This window comes from Xiphophorus couchianus, chromosome 20 (assembly GCF_001444195.1).
Source record: "Xiphophorus couchianus chromosome 20, X_couchianus-1.0, whole genome shotgun sequence".
In the NCBI taxonomy this organism is placed as follows: Eukaryota; Metazoa; Chordata; class Actinopteri; order Cyprinodontiformes; family Poeciliidae; genus Xiphophorus; species Xiphophorus couchianus.
In genome coordinates this window covers 24,320,679-24,339,469 of record NC_040247.1, presented here as the reverse complement: position 1 = coordinate 24,339,469, position 18,791 = coordinate 24,320,679, and the positions used below count along the sequence as shown (strand labels likewise).

The 18,791-nt window shown below is 41.7% G+C and overlaps 1 protein-coding gene across 5 annotated transcripts in view; it reads left to right on the top strand.

The window, feature by feature from the left end:
* Positions 1 to 18,791, top strand: part of sulf2a (sulfatase 2a) — a 68,492-nt gene that overhangs the window by 15,217 nt on the left and 34,484 nt on the right. For 4 of the 5 annotated variants that reach the window (XM_028003466.1, XM_028003463.1, XM_028003464.1 and 1 more), the window contains one exon: positions 11,458 to 11,526. The exons of the other annotated variant lie outside the window; for it this stretch is intronic. The gene's annotated coding sequence lies outside the window, so the exon portion shown is untranslated. The remainder of the gene's footprint in view (positions 1 to 11,457; positions 11,527 to 18,791) is intronic. 5 annotated transcript variants of the gene reach the window in all.

Here is an 18,791-nt window from a genome sequence, read left to right as displayed (position 1 = left end):
TGCATGCCGCACTCTGCGTCCAGATGGACACGTTTATGCTCACACACAGACACACACTCCCAGGCATAATTGCTTGGTTACCCTTGCCAATGTTGTGGGAAAAGAAATAAAACCACAACCACCGACTTGCACTAAATTAGTTGCACACACGCATCTAATGCTCTCACGCTGCTTAAAATGACGCTCACGCACAACACTTGAACCACCATCGGCCATTTTCTCCATTTTATTGTTCCCTCACCGTTTTTTAAAAGACTCAAACCCCTCACACATGCCAACACGCAGACAAAAAAAGAGGAGGTAATGACCTTGAGACCTGTTGATGTATTTATTTTTTTTCTTCCCCCTGCGGCGGCCATGTTGAGAATACACAAGAGGCCCGCGGGACTCCTGGAGAAAATGCTCGACATGCTGATTGCAAAATTGGCTGAAAATGTGCTAGAGGAGCTGCTTGACGCAGTCAAAGGGAAACACACATGAATATGGATTGTATGCTAATGCTGCACGCCGTAGCTGCTGTCGAAGGCAGAGGAACGCGTTTCTCCGATCTCCACCCCTCGTAGCGCTACTGACGGACCTGTTGTCAGCCGGACCTCCTCCCCTAGCCGGAGGGCGGTGTTGTGGCAGATATCAGCAGTCAAGGTGACACTGCAGGACGTCTGGGCAGCTCTAATGTCTGCTCGTTTTACCACCACTGTAGCCTTTTGTGGTCAGATAATGGTTTAAATAGGGTCACATTAAGAGGCCTAAATCTAGCATCCCCATTAGACTCTGTTGGTTCTTTTCAGACTTTTCATCTACATTGCTTATTTTCTATCCCACAACATCTAAACAGTGATTTGAGATTGTACGTCATTCTCAACTCTGTTTTACAGGGATGTGCTGATCGGGATTTTCTGCTATTCATGCTAATCTGAATCAAAATTTGATTCTTCATTAAAGTTGATATCATCAAGGGCAACTATTTGCTTTTAAACTTAGTAACTTACAGGTGTAGGACCATAGTGTTATAATTTCTTTATTAGAGATATCAGTCCCGTTGACATGTTTCCATGCTAAGACAGGCTGCTAGAATGCCAATTCAGCCAATTACAGAAGACAACTCACTGTTTGTTTATAAAAGCCCTGAGCAGATCTGTGTTATTAATCTTGTTTTACTGCTTACTGTGCAGTGACAATAAATCTAATCTAATCTAAGCAGCTAATGTCAACATGTTAACTCTGTTTTGATATGACCTGTTGGTGAGTTTGACCGCAGACCCAACAAAGACTTCCTCCATCGTTTGCACATCGTGTGACTTAGGCTGTGTCCACACTGCAGCTGGAAGTGACCCAATTTCGTTTTTGTTTTTTTTTTGACGTAATGCGACTTGTATCTGATCTGTTCATGACAGTCTGAACAACGCAGGTCGGATTCTTTTCGAATGCGAACCAGGACGCTTGGATATCCGATACGTATCAGATTCAGATTTGACCTAACGTCCATGTCGCATTAATCCGACATGAACGTCACTGATACTCTACAAACGTCCCTATTCTGAGTCCTGATACGCGCAAGCGGGAAGAAAAACAACAACCATGGCGGACTATAATGAGGATTAATATGTTAATATGCTGCTCCGGTCGGACAACAACTTCAGAATCATAAGATGCTCCACCGTTAGCATTCATGTTTACTTCCGCAAACACTCAGCACTTCTTTTTATGGTGGTTAGCAAAACACTGAGCAGGCTCTCCATGTGTGACATTACTGCGCCCTCTACTGCGCATGCGGGACACTTTCAGGTCGCTTGCCCATTCACACTGGAGATCACCTGTATCTCTGTATGTATAGACATACAGAGATCACCTGTACGTCTATACAGGTGATCTCCAGTATATTTGGAAGTGTAAATGGCCACTGCAAAAAATAAATAAATCAGATTTGACAAAAGATCGTAATTGGGTCATTTCAGGCTGCAGTGTGAACGCAGCCTTAGATTGTATTTGGTCCTATACAAGTGGCCTATTGAGAGACCAGGCACACTCAGCACCCATCCAGCAGGAATGTAACGGCACAAGGTTTTGCACCAAAAATATTCGGTACAACCTTGTTGATTCCGTACGCACGTGTATGAAGCAAATACAGCGTTGTTTTATACATGAGTACATGGTACATGTGGTAAATGCCACGTTCTGAGGGCAGCTTTAAAAAGTAAAAACAAAACAGAGGACTCCCAGCTATCGCTAAGCTACGCTATATGGAAATATTAAGATTCCTCATGCAGCTAGAGAAGAGAAAACATTTAAAACAAACAACCTTATTACCATACAGCAGTAAAGTACATAGCCGGCTCTCCACTTAGCTGAAATACTCACCTGAAACAAAGTCAAGTTGAATGTAGACATCACAGATAATGGAGGAAAAAATAGCTGGCTTCAAACCTGCAGCATCCAATCAGACCGAACTCCGTACGTCGTTTAAAATGCAAGAATCTCTGTTGATAATCAAAGCAACTTTACAGGCTGCATTCAGGTACAGCTGGGACACCGGGTTGTTGAAATATATGTGCTGGAATAGAGACGCTCTTATTCAAAGATTTCTATACATCATCATGAATGTTTTCAAGTGGTTATATTGTAGCATTTTATCTTTTCTCCCATTGGCTTTGAAATAATCCTACAAGCTCTAAATCTTCCCCTTTTTAAAGTTTTAGAACATAATAAAACCAAATTGTTTACTGCTGATCAAAGGAAAAATAAAACATGTTTTTATTCTTTTTTTTTTAAACCAGAGAGTATTGAAAACATCCAATGCCGTGACTTTGAAATCCGAATACGTACACAGTCGTGACTTTAGCAGAGGCACGCCCTGGACAGCGCCCTCTCAGGGCAACGTAGAGACACAAAGGACAAACAATGCATGCTTTTGGGCTGATGGAAAAGGCCAGAGAACCCAGAAAGAACCCATATGCACAAGAGGAAAACAAAACAAACAGTGCAGCAGGATTAAATATGGGTCATTTTAAAATAACATAATCAGAACTGGAGCCAGTACCTGGGATCAGATTAGTACATACCTAATTTTCAATGTTGCAAATATACTTTTCGATTTAATTGTCTGCAGCAGACTATAGCTCCCTATTCGAAATAAATTATTATGTTGAAATATTAAGAACCAACATAAATCCACAGAGTAGTGGTTGGTGCTTGAATGCTAAATTAGGCTGTTTGAAGCCCTGAAAATGAAATGTTTCAACATATATAAGTTCCCCCCCCCAGAAACTAATCTCTAACTCGTGAGACAAACCTCTATTGTTGCACTATTTATTCACTTCCTCACAGCGACTCTTCTGAATCGTTTTAACGCAGTTTGATAGTCAGCAGTACTAAACTGAATCCCTTTTCGTCTGAAAAATATACGAGTCGCCATTAGTGCTTCCTGCGATGAGGCGGCTTTAGAGGATCAGCATTTGAGACCGGTGTTTCTGCTCCCGTCAGCTCTAATAAAAGAGAGACTGAAGGGCGTTTCGACAATGCCTCTCTCAGACTCTCCTCCGCGAGAACCGTCGGACAGAACTATGACAGGCGACGCTTTTGATTGGGCGCTCGTTCCTTCGCTCTGCGCTCGTGCCAGACGCAGACCGCCGTGCACGCCGTGAAACCGTTCACTGTTGACGTGTGGACATTTGATGGCTGCACGTGAGTGCAATCAGATTTCAATCTCTCTCCTCTATATGGCTGATTTGGTGCAGCAGAGGTGCCCCACGGGAAAATGTGATTATACCCTGCAGGCCACAGAGTGCGGGCTTCACTGCCCTATCTATCCCGAGAGACAGCAGCTTGAGGCCCCTTCTCACTGCTCATATCAAACAGCAGCAACATTGCTAAAGCCATGTTACGTCTTAAAATGCAGCATTCAGTTCTCTATCCAGTGGCCGTCTCCAATCGGCTTTATCTGCGATTTTGTTACAGCTGTGGTTAATTTATTGTAGAATTAACTAATGGCTACGAGCGACGATTATAAGAATCGTTTAAAACCAGATTGTCTGTCTGATAAGCAAGGCTTTATTGGGTCTGGTTTGATTGTTACCTTAAGAATCGTACTCATCTTTCACTCCTCCTGAGTTGCTGACACAAAAATATGATTCATTGATTATTATTTTTTTTAGACTGTTTTATATTCCTTTCTTCTCTGGCAGTGTTTCTTTCTTTTCATCTCTGTGTTTGCTCTGCCGCTCGCTTTCGGCTGAGGTGCATGCTGAGATGGTGTCCATTAGTGAGGCAAAACAAACAGACACACCCCACTCTCCTGAATTTCGGCAAGCAATCAATGAGTGCACTCAGATAGCAGTCGACTAAGTGGGCCATTAAAGTCACAATTAAATGAATCTAGGACTGCAGGACTCATTGGAAAAGGGTAAGAGACTCTGACCCAAAACAACTCAAAATAGCTTTTTTCTTCCACTGTAATTTACTCTTCAAAAGGGCGCTTTTGGCCTGTGTTGGCTTCAAAAAAGGTCAAATGTAAAAATGATAAAACGGGAAAAAGGGAAGTTAAACAGCTGCAGAGTGAATGCTGGATGGAAATTGAAAATGGGAGGCTGAAGAATCTAAAATGAAAGCCACCAAAACCTTCACGTTATCCATTTCATTATGCTGCCGCTTGTCATGGCAACTCAACATGAGGTTAAGTACGACAGGGCTCACTGCAACCAATGCATCCTAATTTCTCAATAGTGCGTTTGAAAAAAAACAACAACAATCTGAACTCGCACTGAACGTTTGCCTAGTAAGAGGACATTCACATCTGTAAACTCGACTCATAGAAACATTAATGCTCAATATATGCCACCCTCAGCTAATAAATGACTGTTCATTTCAAAAGTCCTACTGGCTCTGATTGCTTCATGCCTCTAAACGCTTTGTCTGCTGGAAACTAAAATCCACCTTCCTGACTTCATTACGAAAAACAGCTGCCGACTTCATTCCTGTAAAACACGTTCTTGTAGCTTGATGGACATGAATGGATTTTATTTAACACATCCCAATATATAAAGAAATACAAATGGAATACAGTTACGGCCAAAACGTTTCCTAACTCTGGCAGATCAAGATTTAAAGTGATTTCAGTTCAATCAAGAAGTAGGTAGGAAACGGGTCTGGTATCTAAGTGTACTCAGTGTACCCAGTGGAAAACGTTTTATTGGTGTTAAAGTATTCAAACCCCTCTATTGGCTACTTACCAACTTTTTGCATGTTCCACTGGTATTTTGATATTTTTCTTGGGCAAAAAGAGTCACACCTTCACCATAATCTCCAGCTACCTGCACAGAGTTTTTATTAGATTGAAGACGGGACCTATCCTTTAGCTTTAGTTGATAAACCCTACCTATAATGACTATTTACTCCTGAAATGTTGGGGTTACTTTTTCAGAAAGTTACCCGTCTTGTACAGTTCTGCTCATTCAAAAAACCTATATTTACTATGTTATTAACTAATCATTTACAAGCCAATTTTGCCTTAATGCAAGGGCGTCAAACTCATTTTCGTTTTGGGCCAAATTAAGATCATGAAGGTTCTTAAAGGTGCCAGAATGTATCGATCAAACCCGTTCACCAACTGTTAAAACATCAACGAATCCTTAAAATTGAATATTATTATTGAACATCTTTTCAGTTCCTCCAGGATTTTGTGATTCTTTTTGTGGGGTTTTTTTTTTTCAATATAAATCAATGTGTTTGTGGTACTAATTTGGAAATATTTGCAGATATTGGCGCTTATTTATGATGGTAAATTTAGCATTTTTTAATACTGGCTGTGTAGATCATGGACTATAATCTGACATAAATTAAGGCTGAGGCAGCTGTTTAGTACAAGTAAGAAAGTTTTTGTCAATTTTTGAGAAAAATCTGCAATAAGCTCCCAATTATTAGCGCAATTTGTTGATTTTGAGTCAATTTCCACAATAACTCCCAAGAAACCGGAGGAACTAATTGATATAATTTGGCAGTAAATAGATAAAAACTGCACTGATTTGATTGATGACACAATAGTTAAGCACTCTTAGTGTTTAGTATAGAATCTAGAGGGCCACACAAAAAGCTATGGCGGACCAGATTTGGCCCACGGTTCTTGAGTTTGACACACGTGTCTTAATGCATGGTGATTTTAAAAAACAGTGAACATGTAAACGTGAGATGTTAAAGGAGATGTGGTGAAAAATTTTGATGCACCTAATTTTGGTGGTGGTGAAACTAAGAGTAAAAGTGCAACCAGTTCAGAAAGTTAGACCGGAGCCCTGGCCTATGCAGAACTTATCCACCAGAGGACTAATGTAGATGGAAAGAATGGTTTTAAAAAGAGGGTGAAGAAGCTCAGAGCATCCGGACCACCTGGATCAGGCTCACAGTGCAAGTACAGGTGCTGTATTTTACGTGAAGACACTTTACCTATTTTCTGCATGCCATTTATCTGGTTAGAGTGAGGAAGAGTTTGTGTCGCAGTCCTAAAGAGGACGACCTTCATGGCGTGAGTACTACAGCTAGCTCATAGCTAGTTTTTCATTTCAGTTGAATCAATCAATCAATCAAATTTTATTTGTATAGCACATTTCAGCAACAAGGCATTTCAGTGTTTTACGTACAATCAACAATGGAAACATTACATTTAGTCAAGTGCCATTGCTAAATTAGTCAATTATGCTTCAAAGCCGACTCTGAACAGGTGGGATTTTAGTCTGGATTTTAAGGAGCTCAGTGTTTCAGCTGCAGTTTTCTGGAAGTTTGTTTCAGGTTGGTGGTGCATAGAAGCCGAATGCTGCTTCTCCTCGTTTGGTTCTGCTTCTCCTCTAATTATCTCAAACATACAGTACAGACCAAAAGTTTGGACACACCTTTCTAATTCAATGGGTTTTCTTTATTTTCAATGCTATTTATAAGGCAAGAAATCCCACTTATTAACCTGACAGGGCACCTATGAAGTGAAAACCATTTCAGGTGACGACCTCTTGAAGCTCATCAAGAAAATGCAGTGTGTGCAAAGCAGTAATCACAGCAAAAAGGTTGCTACTTTGAAGAAACTAGAATATAAGGGGTATTTTCAGTTGTTTTTCACTTTTTGTTTAGTGCACATTTCCACATGTGTTATTCATAGTTTTGATGCCTTCAGTGTGAATCTACAATGTCAATAGTCATGAAAATAAAGGAAACTCATTGAATTTAAAGGTGTGTCCAAACTTTTGGTCTGTACTGTACCTGTACTTTGCTTAGCCACTGATGTGTCCAACTCAGCCTACTCAAATTTTGTGTTCTATAAATCTTTATTTTCCCCTTTTCTCCTTTTTTTCCTGCCCAAAAATGGTGTTCTATCTTCTCTTTGCTTCACAATAGCCTGTTCTGTCTCTCCCTTGGGGTGGTGCGGCCGCCGCTGTGCCTAATATTATTTATGGTCCTACAGCTATCTGAAATTGGATTTTTCTCACTCCACCAATGCAATGGGATTACAAGTTTAAACATAAGGGTGGAAACGTGGGGTGGAGGGAGGACTGAAATTTCTGAGTGTGAAGAGCTTAAATAAAAGTTTCACCCAGAACGTGGCCAGATTAGAGGATAACACGCCGACGGTTCTGGGAAAAAAAAGATGACGATGTAGGCAGATTCCTTGGGCGTGGATGTTCTCAGCAATTAAAGCCGCTCCTAGTCAGTTGGCTTTCTGGCTCCGCAGCCTGGATTTCTATTCCTCTCATGTCGACCACGCTCACTCTTACACCTCCTCTGTGCGTCCGCACAACTTCAGCCGTGTTTGATCTAATTCTCATCTAATGAATCTTTTGATCTTCCTCGCCTGACACTCAGACACATCCCCGATTTCTGCGTCCAAAATATCTCAGTTCGTTCTGATCCCTTCAGGTATCTGGCTGCAGGGTAAACAGCTGGGTCTGCAGCGATGCTCTGTGATTTTTAAATCGTGTGCGGCGAGTTTATCTTTTAAAGAAAGGGGAGCTTTTCTTACACCTCTCTTAACACCCTACAATATCACGAGATCAACGTCGTTCTTAACGTTCGGTGACGATTGCGACCACAGGTTGAGAAGTACCGAATTAAAAACAACAGAAGAAGTATACACAGCAGAGACTTTTGGCAGTGACGAAGAAATAATTAAGAGTTGCGTTTTAGTGAACTCTTAATTGGTGAGGAGACAGGGCTGGAGATAAGGGATCGATAGAGGGAAAAGCAAGGGTTACAGCCCACTGAAATCAATCGGCCTTCTCTCTGGCTCGGAGAATGAAAACAGAGCCTCGGGCTGCTGCTTACTTACTCCTTTGATCAAACTTTCAACAGGATCGACCTGAGCGGAGGACCTGCTCCTACTTATCTCAGTCAAAAAGAGCATCAGCTTCCACGGCTGATTCCAGCGAGTCGATTCGGTCGTTCCGAAATCAGCGATCAGAATTCAGTTTTGGAGAAAATATCGGAATGACAAAATGTTCTGATGAAAAGGAATATCAAGTAAAGCTCTGGTGTATTTTTACTCTACTGCTAAAAATAGTCCCTTTCTACTCTTGCTCCCTATTTTCCCTTGCTCTTTGGCAGGGTAATAACCATCTTTCTGCTCTGTCACTTTTTGATGCATCATCCTCTTATTCACATCAAGGACAAGGCCAGGTGTCGCATTTCCCCCCCCCCCCCGGTTGCTACGCTCGTCACAGCGCCCTGTCACCCGCAGCCTGTACCGGTCCCCCCTTCCTCCCTCCTTCCTCCACCTCTTCGCTTATTTGTATTAAATCTGTCATTCTTCCATTTTATTGGGAGAAAAAGAAAAGTAAGTCATTTGCAGCCTGCTGCGTCTGCTGAATGCAGCAAGCATGTGGGTGTCAATTTTTGGCCTTGTGAAAAGCTGTCAAAACCAATTTTGTCTCTGCGGCTTTGTTTCTTCATGATGACTAAAGAACTTGCTCCTCATGTGTCCTTGTTTTAAATACCAATGTCATTTACCTTTCAATTTGTCTTTTAAAGTTTCAGGTGGACTTAAATGTCTCGCAAAAGTATTCATACGCCTTCAAGTTTTTCACATAACGTCTGGTTAAAACCATAACCGACGTGTGACAAATGCATCCATATGACGAGGCACATTGTCTAGATCCAGAAGTGTCCAAACTTTTAAGATAAAATTTATCTACATATTTTAGAAAATTAAAAATCCAAAACTAAATATTCTTTCTTTTTTTTCTTTTTTGTTAATTAGTGAATTAAACATGCAATACTGTGATTGTTGAGAATTGAGAACTAATTCTTAATCTAAGACATAAAAAGGTTTTTGCCCAGTTTGGGGCTTTGAAAGCTTGTTCGTATGAGTCACTCTTATTATTTTTAGTCACGTTTAATGAAAGGTTGTGTCCAAGCCTGCTTTTGAGTAAAAGTTGCTGACCACTTATGGTCCTATTCACTGTTAGTAGTTGATGCAGAAACCAAGGTTAAGAGAAACAAATTCATTGTGGTGCCTAAAGGATTCTGTTTGAAACATTTTTCCATTATAAAATTTAAAACTTCTCTCTCTGCATCAGTGACCTACTGGAGGGCCAAATTTACATCGTTGTTAAACTTCTATTGGGGAGGGAGGGGGACAAAATCATCACAGATGGCCACTGGACATCGTGGACACCCCTTGTCTAGACTAGTGTTTTTCAAAGTGGGGACTTTTTAGTCATAAAATCACATTCGTTTTTCAATCATTGTTATAAAATGTAAGTTAAGATTAGGGCTGTTGTAAAAGAATATCGAGTACTCTTTCAATTATTTTTACGATTAATCGAATACTTGGAAATATCTCCGTCTCTCTCTCTCTCCATCACATACACCGGCAGCGCTCTTCTCACCGTTCGCTTTGAAAATGTCAACGCGCAGTTCCGGGAGGAGAAAAGCTGTTGTACTCCAAGCGTCGCGTCAGGCAGTTAAAAAAAAACAAAACTTTTTGGTCTCCCCAAGAAACGACACGAACCCGGAGACTTTGTCGTTATGCTGCTAGCGCATGGCAACAACTCACAGGCGGCAGTGAGTGCGCTGCCCGACACAAATAACCACCCGGCGCTAAATAATAAAACATAATTTTACAAAGCTTCGAGGCAGATAAATTTTCCTCGAGGAATTTTAGTAATCAAAGTACTGGAATAATTCGAGGAATCAAATTTATCAAGCTGCTCTGCTCCCCCAAACTCATTGCCAACTAAAATCAGAGACTTTTGTAGCATAATTTCTGCTAAACGATGGTAATAATTATAGAACAGTGAATAGAAGTGAGGGAAAAACTTTCTAAAAGTGAACGACTCTTTACATATTTCATAGCACTGTTTGTGGGTTTGTAAAGGGCGTCCTTGCCCAGAAGCTAATGCTGTTTGGGGAACCTCTCGACCACCAGCTTTCTGATGTCCACAAATGTTTTCCAGTTTAGCACAAACAGAGAACAGCTGGGGGTCGTTGACATGCTTCGGCAGTGAGACGACCACGGCTTTATAGAGTCCTCCGCTATTCGTAGCTGTGCGTTGTGCAACAGACATGGATGCGTGCGCCTCGCCTCGCCATGTTACGAGCCGTCTACTTGACTCAGCCGAGACGCTCACGAGCCGGACACTGACACCTGTCCAATCTAAACGAGCGCGAGACGCAGGCTTCATTCTTGTCAACGTGCCTTCACTGACAGACGATGAAAAACAAGGCCTCATACTTTACAAGATTACAAATACAGGCACTTGTAGACACAGTGATACTGTGAGATGGCAGCCTGATGGAAAAAGCTGAGAGAAAACAGCTTTTTTTTTTTTGTTCTTTTGTACCTCGGCTGCTTCTGACACCTAGCTAAAAGCAATAAAAGGATTTCACATTGTCTGCCTGGATAGTGATCCAGCTTCTACGTGGTGTTACCACCTCGAATGCATTTTTAACATTATTGCTATTGTCCTGGAATAATATCCTACACAAAAAGGCACATCACTCACCTGTCTGCTTGTGGTAGTTTTTACACAGATGATGGCAATATTAAATATTAAAAAACAGAGACCATTTTTCTCTCTTGTTCCTGGCGTAGGTCTAATTAAAGCTTCCCCAGAACTATTTCCTGTTTCCTCAGGCATCAGTAGGAGTAAAATATGAAATTATCCTTTGTGAATATCATTTGTATTTATACCGTCCTCTCCTGTAATGTGTGTGTGTGTTTTCTGGAGTGCTTCACCAGATTTAGTATCCTCTGTGTAAAGTGCAAGGTATGGGAGGGGCATCAGGATTATGAAAAACTGCTACGGCGGAGACGGACGAGTAGATTAAGTCTGAGTGAATCAGAATAGAAACATTTTTTATTTATTTTTTTAATTTAAAAGGATTTCTGAAAACAAGCCGGAAAGGCAAAGATATGCGAGGTGTTTGGGCTCCTGTGTTGAAGCCTCGCGCTTGCCAAGAATTCATTCACTTTTTGTTTGCTTACAGAACTTGGCAGTCTGAGGCTGATTTCTGTGGGAGAGGAGAACATTTAAAGGAGCTTGTTTAGAAAAGAAGGTAAGGCTGTTCACCACCTACTCACAGATTGATTGAAACCACTCCTTCCTCACTGTCACAGACAGAGAGCCACATATTCCTGCAGCTTAAACTTTTTCCCAACTCGTCACATTACAGCGACAAACTTCAATGTGTTTTATTTGAAGGAATATGATTGTCCTTCTTGCAAATCATTAGCCTCATGGCATGATTGCCCAAGTCATATTTTAACGTTTTGTCAGACAAGAAATGAACATGTATGAAATGTAGAAGAAAATATTACTTTTGGACCGTAGCAAGTGTTCTGATCGGCTGAGGATGTAAGCAATTAGGCAGGGCGGGTGTAATAGTGTAAGGACATCAATGTTAGGCGGTCACTTCCTGTTACTCTGGACTAGTTTGTGTTGGCCTGTCACATAAAATCTCATAAATTAAAGTTGGTAATTATAATGTGACAAATATGTAAAGGTTCAAGCATCATGAATAGCTTTGTGAGGCTTTTGTGTGTTTTTTCCTCAGAGATGTATCTTCGTACTGATTGCTCCCTTCCTACCAGTTGGTGTTTTTCTATCTTAACCCTAAACTAAATTATGGAATCACAAAGTTTAATTGTGCAACGCTTGTGTCTTTCTAAAGCGGTCTTCGTGTTTTACACCTCCGTGGGTATCGTTCCTCCAGCTGCGGAGAAATATGTCAGATTCTGATTGCTGCTGCTGTTATCGTGGAGTTTACAGATCCCAGAGGAAATAAAACACAAACGCTATCCGCTGCAGTAACTGTCAACACTTTATTTACTGCAGGCGAACAGATTCATCACCTCAGAAACAAACTCGTGCATCATGCTCATTTACCAAAGTTCAAAAAAATCCCTAAACTTTATTGTAGCTGCAGGTTTTTGTTGTTTTGTTTTTTTTTGCAAAGTTAGAGTCTTTACAAGGTCTCTAACATTGGCGGATTAATGCTACGCCACATGGAGGTGTAGCATTAATCCGCCTCCATGTGTTTACAGTAGACTCTGTAGTTAGCTAATTGATGCAGTGCAGTGCTGCCGGCATCCTGTAACTTACAGGTGCATTTTGCCATGATCAGAGCCATCCTGTGTGAACAGCTGTAAGCCGTAGCTTCTGCTGCGACTTACAGCTGTGACTCATTAGTACCTCAACATCAGCAGTACGTGAAGCTCTAATCAGATCCCCCTTGGATGAACAGACGACCTTCTTTGTGATAGTTTTAGAATATATATGCTCAGCCGAGAAACTTTTCATGACAGAATATTCGATGGAGCTGAACTTTGATTTTTCCATCGCTCGTCTGTGGCACTGGCAGGAGCCGACAGGTAAATGACGGGCCTTTGGTAAGATATTCTCTTTGAGGACTGATCTCCACTTCAAAACCCCCCTCTTTGTGAGGACAGTGTTCACCTCCCTCTCTCTCTCTGCCTCATCCTTTTGTTGACACGCAGGGCCTTCAGCAGTCTGGGATTAAACACCCGAGTCTTCAAAGTTCAGCTCAGCTCTCGTCTCTCAAACCACTGTCCTCTGCAGAGCTTCTTTCTGTACAAACTTGTGACACCCCTTCCCTGCTCCTTGCAGCAGGTTACGTAAAGCTTTTAGTATCTTGTGAGCGATAAAAGTTTATTTTCCTTTCACATCTCGAGGGACTTTTTTCGCGTACCCCATTCGACAGCCGTCGAATGGGGTACGCGATATGCACCCCCGTCGTCCCCGGAGCATTTTTCTGACCCTCATTTTCCACATCAGTAAAACGGACTCTGCCAGCCCTGCTTTCATGATCCCGTCCTGCCGACTGCCTGCCGATTAAAAGTCAAATATTAAAGTGCTCTGTTGTGAGCTAGGCCTAATTGATTCTTTCCGCCGGGCGCACACAGAATGGGCTGACAGCAGGCGATACCAGGCTTTGTCAACACCGGGCACGCTGCCTGGAGCTTAGGACGGCACCCCAATAAAGACCCCTGTGAGTGTGCCAACCTGCGCGCCACACACTGTGAGGCCGCTCGGCACTTCAGCCGGGCTTTATGGTGACGACACGGAGGCGGCTCATTCTTCTGCTGTGTGTCGGCTTCCGTCAGCGAGCTGGGAAGTCGGCTCTCTATTTGTAAGGAAGCACCGGGCTGTGACGAAAATGTGCGTGTGTGAAAACAATCCTTTATGTCCACTTGCGTAACTTCTCATCTAACTTGAGCGGTCTAGTTGGGCGTGGGGGTCTGAAAGAAGCATTCGTTAAATTGCCTCAAAATGACCTTTTTTCTCTCTCAACTTATTTCCAATGCTCATATGTATTATTTCTGTCAATCCATTACAAAATGTAATCAGATTAATCACACTCTACTGCTGTGATCAATCACTGTACTTAACTTTGTAAGCTTGAACTGTAAAAATACACGTTTTCAAAATAAGTTTAAGAAAATGTCTTATTGTGTCTAAGTATTTTAGTCTTAAGCCACTTTGTTTCCATACCTCTAGCAAAGGTGGCAATTTGTGCCCCTTATGGCCTTCCATAGTACCTGACCGTGTATCTCCTCTGCAGGAGAGTGTCCTGTAGGTCAAAATAGGTGATGCAATTAATCTGCATTATGCAATATTAACGCATTAAACATTTTAGATTAAGCACATGCGTTAATGTTGACCCCAAGCCAACTCAAAGTTTATTTATCGAGCACCTTAAAAACAACCAAAGCCGACTACACTGAGAACAGAACAGTAATGACAGAATGAAGGCTGGCAGAATGCAGCTCGATAAATTAAAAATATCAATATCAGATATAATCATACACGAAATAGTATCGTCACATCATCAGATATCATGACATCGCACGTCAAGTGACATATCGAGGGAAAGGTGGAGTAGCTCCCGGTTGGCCTACCGTCCTAACGGTCTCTTAAAACATGGCGTGAGGCCGAATGATCGCAGCGAAGGGGCGTCCTTCTCCCCGAGATGAAGACACTCCCTCTTCTGTCTGCTTATCCTGTGGATTTACTGGTCGTTTGCCGAGCATCATGAATCGGCTTTGCCGCCCATTTATTTTCATTGCTTTGTTGCTCCACACAGGAGATTGTAACAGTGGTCTTGGCTCTCCGCAGCGTTCATTAAATGCAGACATTCATCCACAGCGTTTTCTCATGAATCTGATTGACCTTTCATGCTCCCTGCAATCCACAGTAAATGGATATAGGTCCCCATTAATCCCTTCATGGTTGAAAAGCTGGCTGTATCTCTGCGGTGTGTTTGGTGCTTTATGTTCCCTCTGAGCTGATGGATGGGTGCAGTAAGAGGGTTTAAAGTTGCACGGGGGGACAGGAGTCAAAGATGTGCGATGGTAGGGGCCGATCACTCATGTCTGGAGAATTGCTCTGGCACGGCACAAGGTTTATGAACTTGATCAGAGGCCTGTTTATTCATTTTTAAGGAGGCGAAACAGAGCGGAGGTAAGGAAAACAAGCAGGATTTTGGCGTCGCCCGGGCGTCTGGAACGCTTTAAAGAGGACCACAGTTCATATCCTTCCACCCGTGGTAATGCAGCATTCAGCGTTTGAGGTTTTCACATCACATCTCGGTGTGACCGATTGCCTGCACAGCCGTGGAATAGTCTTTTTTACTGACAAGCAATCACAATGTCCTCTCCTCCGAGTCTGAGCAGGGTTTCATTTTTACCGTCATCCTGTTACTTCCCTGCTGCAGATCCGGGGGAGTGGGGGGCGTTTCAAGGTCTGAAAGGGGGTCATGATCGCATCGCAACAGTGGCGGGTGATGGAGGGGTGGGGGGTGTCTGGCTGCCTTTCTGACAGGAGTCTAATGGAGGGCTAATAGGAAAGACTCAAGTCTGTGGCTTTTATGGCAGCTTGTGGAGGCAGGTGAAAAGGAAGATAAGGGATGCAAAGTTTAAGATCCATTACAGAGGCTGGCTGGTAGTACTGGTGGACTTACTAGACACTCGTCTCGGCTGACATCTTCACGTAGAAGCTGCAGGATAAACTCCAACGTTTTGCTTTTCCTTACAGACTCATTGGAGACTGAGTGGAGTTTGTCAGGTGTGCATCTGAAAGGTTGTCAGCTTGTGTTAGAATGAGCTGCTTGCTTGCCATTTGCTTTTATCATCCCTTTTTCTGCAACCTGATCTCACAGGGGAGAAAAAAGCAGGAAAGAAAAATCTCTTGTTCTTTTAGGAAAGCATGACCTCTGTTTTAGTTTTTGTGACGTTAAGAGCAACTTTTTGTTCAACAAACTTTTCCTGGATGTAGGACTTAGTTGTTGAACATGGTTTTTTTTGTGTGTTTTTGATAAAATTTTAATTGCAGTCTTCCCATGAACTGAAGTCTGTAATGTATCCGAGTCACTTCAAGTAGGAAGAGATATCTTGTCTCTTTCTACTTCCATTTTTCTACCTGTAAAAAAAAAAAGCCTTGGCGCCCTTGCACTTAACCCATAGTATATTATTTTATTTTCATTTGTAACATTTTATGAATGAATTATGAAGATATCTATAAAAATGCTCAAGTTTTTTGTTTAATTTAATTAAATTGTATATTTATATCTTTGCGTTGTTGCGTTCTCCGTGTACATGTCTCTATGTTTAGGTATAAAACATGACAGATGAACAAACTAAATAACACTAAATGACCTGCTGCTAGTAAATATTATTGTTTGGAGTCATATAATCACATTTCCTAATCCTAACAGTAAACCAGTTGTAGAATATTTTCTGTAAATTGTGTGAAAGTGGATAAAAATCACCCACTTGGTGGGTACAAAGTTTCTGGTTTGAAACTGTGAAAATGAAATGATGTGAAATGACAAAAAGTGCTAAATAATCACCAACTGTTTGTAATGTGTCAAAAAGAAACAGAAAAGTACAACCAAAAATAAGAAGCTGCGGTTCAAAACAGATCAACATGGAACAAGATGGTAATTTTTTAGCTTTAGAGTTATGGGATGAGCTAAAGCAGCCAGACCTTTCAGCCTCCTGTAGGGTGTGAATGGGTGATGTTGAATCATTGTTTTGTCTTCTAGTTCTTACTCACTGGAGAAATACATTTATAGTTGCATTTCTGTAATAGTTTTTATCGCACTTCCCTCTTTTTAAGTCACACAAGATTTAGTTTTTTTAATATTAAAAGAGCAGAGCCCCATGTGGTAAATGGCCAGAACTTGTGTTGGTGGTGGGCCAGTGTTTAAACTCTGAGCTCTGTGTTGCTCTGTTTTCTTCTAATACTAGATTTTAAATTGGTCCACTATTCGGTTTCATACTCCAAATTAAGTGGTGTCACAGTTATCTTTTTATTATTTGAATAGTTTCTGAGGGATTCAGTTAGCACATTTTCTGCAGCAAGATTAGAAGAGGAGCTAAACTGTGCTGCTGATTTTATGGAAATCAGCAGCACAACTGTACTGTTTCTAAATCTGATTAGAAATTAGATTAATCTAACCGCAGAAAGCCGTGCTTTGTTTTAGCTTGAAAACCATATTACCGTAATTAAAACAGTTTAGCAACAACAAGAAATAGTGACTGCAACAAAGGATGCCTGTTTCTTTTTTTTTTTTCTCAGTATGGCTGAGAAATTTATGACACTCTTTTATTGCACATTGACTGAAAGATGAAATCAGTAGTATCTGTAAAAAGTTGCAAAATTGACATTTTTGTTCACCATATAAATACGGTATTAGATTTTCTGCTTTATTGTGCAGCTTCTGTGTTCTTGTATCTGGATTCTGTGCGTGAAGGGGTTTGATTTTGGTTTGGGTTTTTTTGCTCATTCTCGGCCAGTGAAACGGATCAGATGGAGGTGAGATCTGCAGGGACAGATCTGCAGGGAGAGCCACTGCTGCTTGATCAATCTGAGCTCTCATTAAAAGGCTGCAAAGCCCTTTGCAATCTGATACAATATCAATATTGTAGCACCACATGAGAGATCTGTTAGGCTAGCTGCTGGCAGCTTTGCTGTCATTACCGAGTGGGCAACATGCCAGAGACCCCCTTCATGGGCCACTTAGGCTCCCCCGATGGTCCCAAACACCGGTCAGGACAGACAGATAAGATGTCTGGGCAGCTGTCCCAAAGACAAGGGAGGGAGAGATGGATACGGACGTGTAGAAGAGCAGAGACCGCATGTGCTCTCTCGCTGTGCCGAGGAAAGCCATCGACTGTGGCTTTAGTTTGTTCAGCTAGATTTTTAAAAAACTGTGGTTTCACCTGGAACTTGGTTTTCGTTCCCGTGTGGGGAAGTGGACTTCCCGTAGTTCGCTGTTTGCATTGTGATTCATTACAAGGAGTCACATGTTTTGTGTTTAGACAGAACAAAAAGACAAAGAGTTGGTCTGAAGTATGTCTTCGCAGGGATTCAGAAAATCTGGATTTTTGGCAAAGAAACTGTTGATTCCTGCTGGGAAAACCACAGTTGTTGAATAATTCTCTGTGGTGATTTCTGAGCAAAGCAAATGGAGGAGGGAAATGGAGGGGGGGATACAAAGTGGCATGCACAGAATAGGCTCTGTAATTCAGATCATTGTGTGTGGGGTCTCCCCTGTGTGCTCCGGCCTTAACCCCCTGTGTGGTTCCAACAGAGGAAGGAGGGATCGGTTTGTGCATCTCTAAACCGTCGGTAATCCGCTGACAAAAGGGCCAGGAGAAAGGCAGCTAGTGAAGTTTAGGGGGGGTGAGGACGGAGAATGGGAGGAGTGAAGAGGTGCAGAAGGAGTTGTTGCCTCTCAAAGTCCCAAGGGTGTGCTCAACATTAGATGAAGATGACTCCCACTGCGCCCACTGAACTCTGCCACCTTTTGGTGGAGCACCATTTATGGTGGTTGAGGTTCATCCAAGCTGAGGAGGAGAGGGTAAAGAAATAAACACGGGCTAGTGTGAGTCTGAAAGCGTGATAACTTGAGTAAACATACCACGGCTTCACTGTATTGGAGGATTTACACCAAAATTATAAACAAAATGTCTTAACGTGAGCCAGAAACTTTTATTTGAAACAGGAGAAAAATATTCTGCTGCTAAAGCACTGGTTCTTTTCACAATCATAGCATTTTTATACGAAGGCTGAAGCAACATTTGTGAAGACGCATTCTCTGAATCAGTGATGGTTTTCAGGTAGATGTGGCAAGGCAAGTTTATTTGTATATCACATTTCAGCAACAGATAATTCAATGTGCTTTTCTTGATGAAAACATGAAACAAACATAGTACCTTTTCTGAAATGTCAACAAAATCATCAAAATAAAATGTTGGAATGAAGACTAAAATTAATCTACATTTCAGTTGTTAGTTA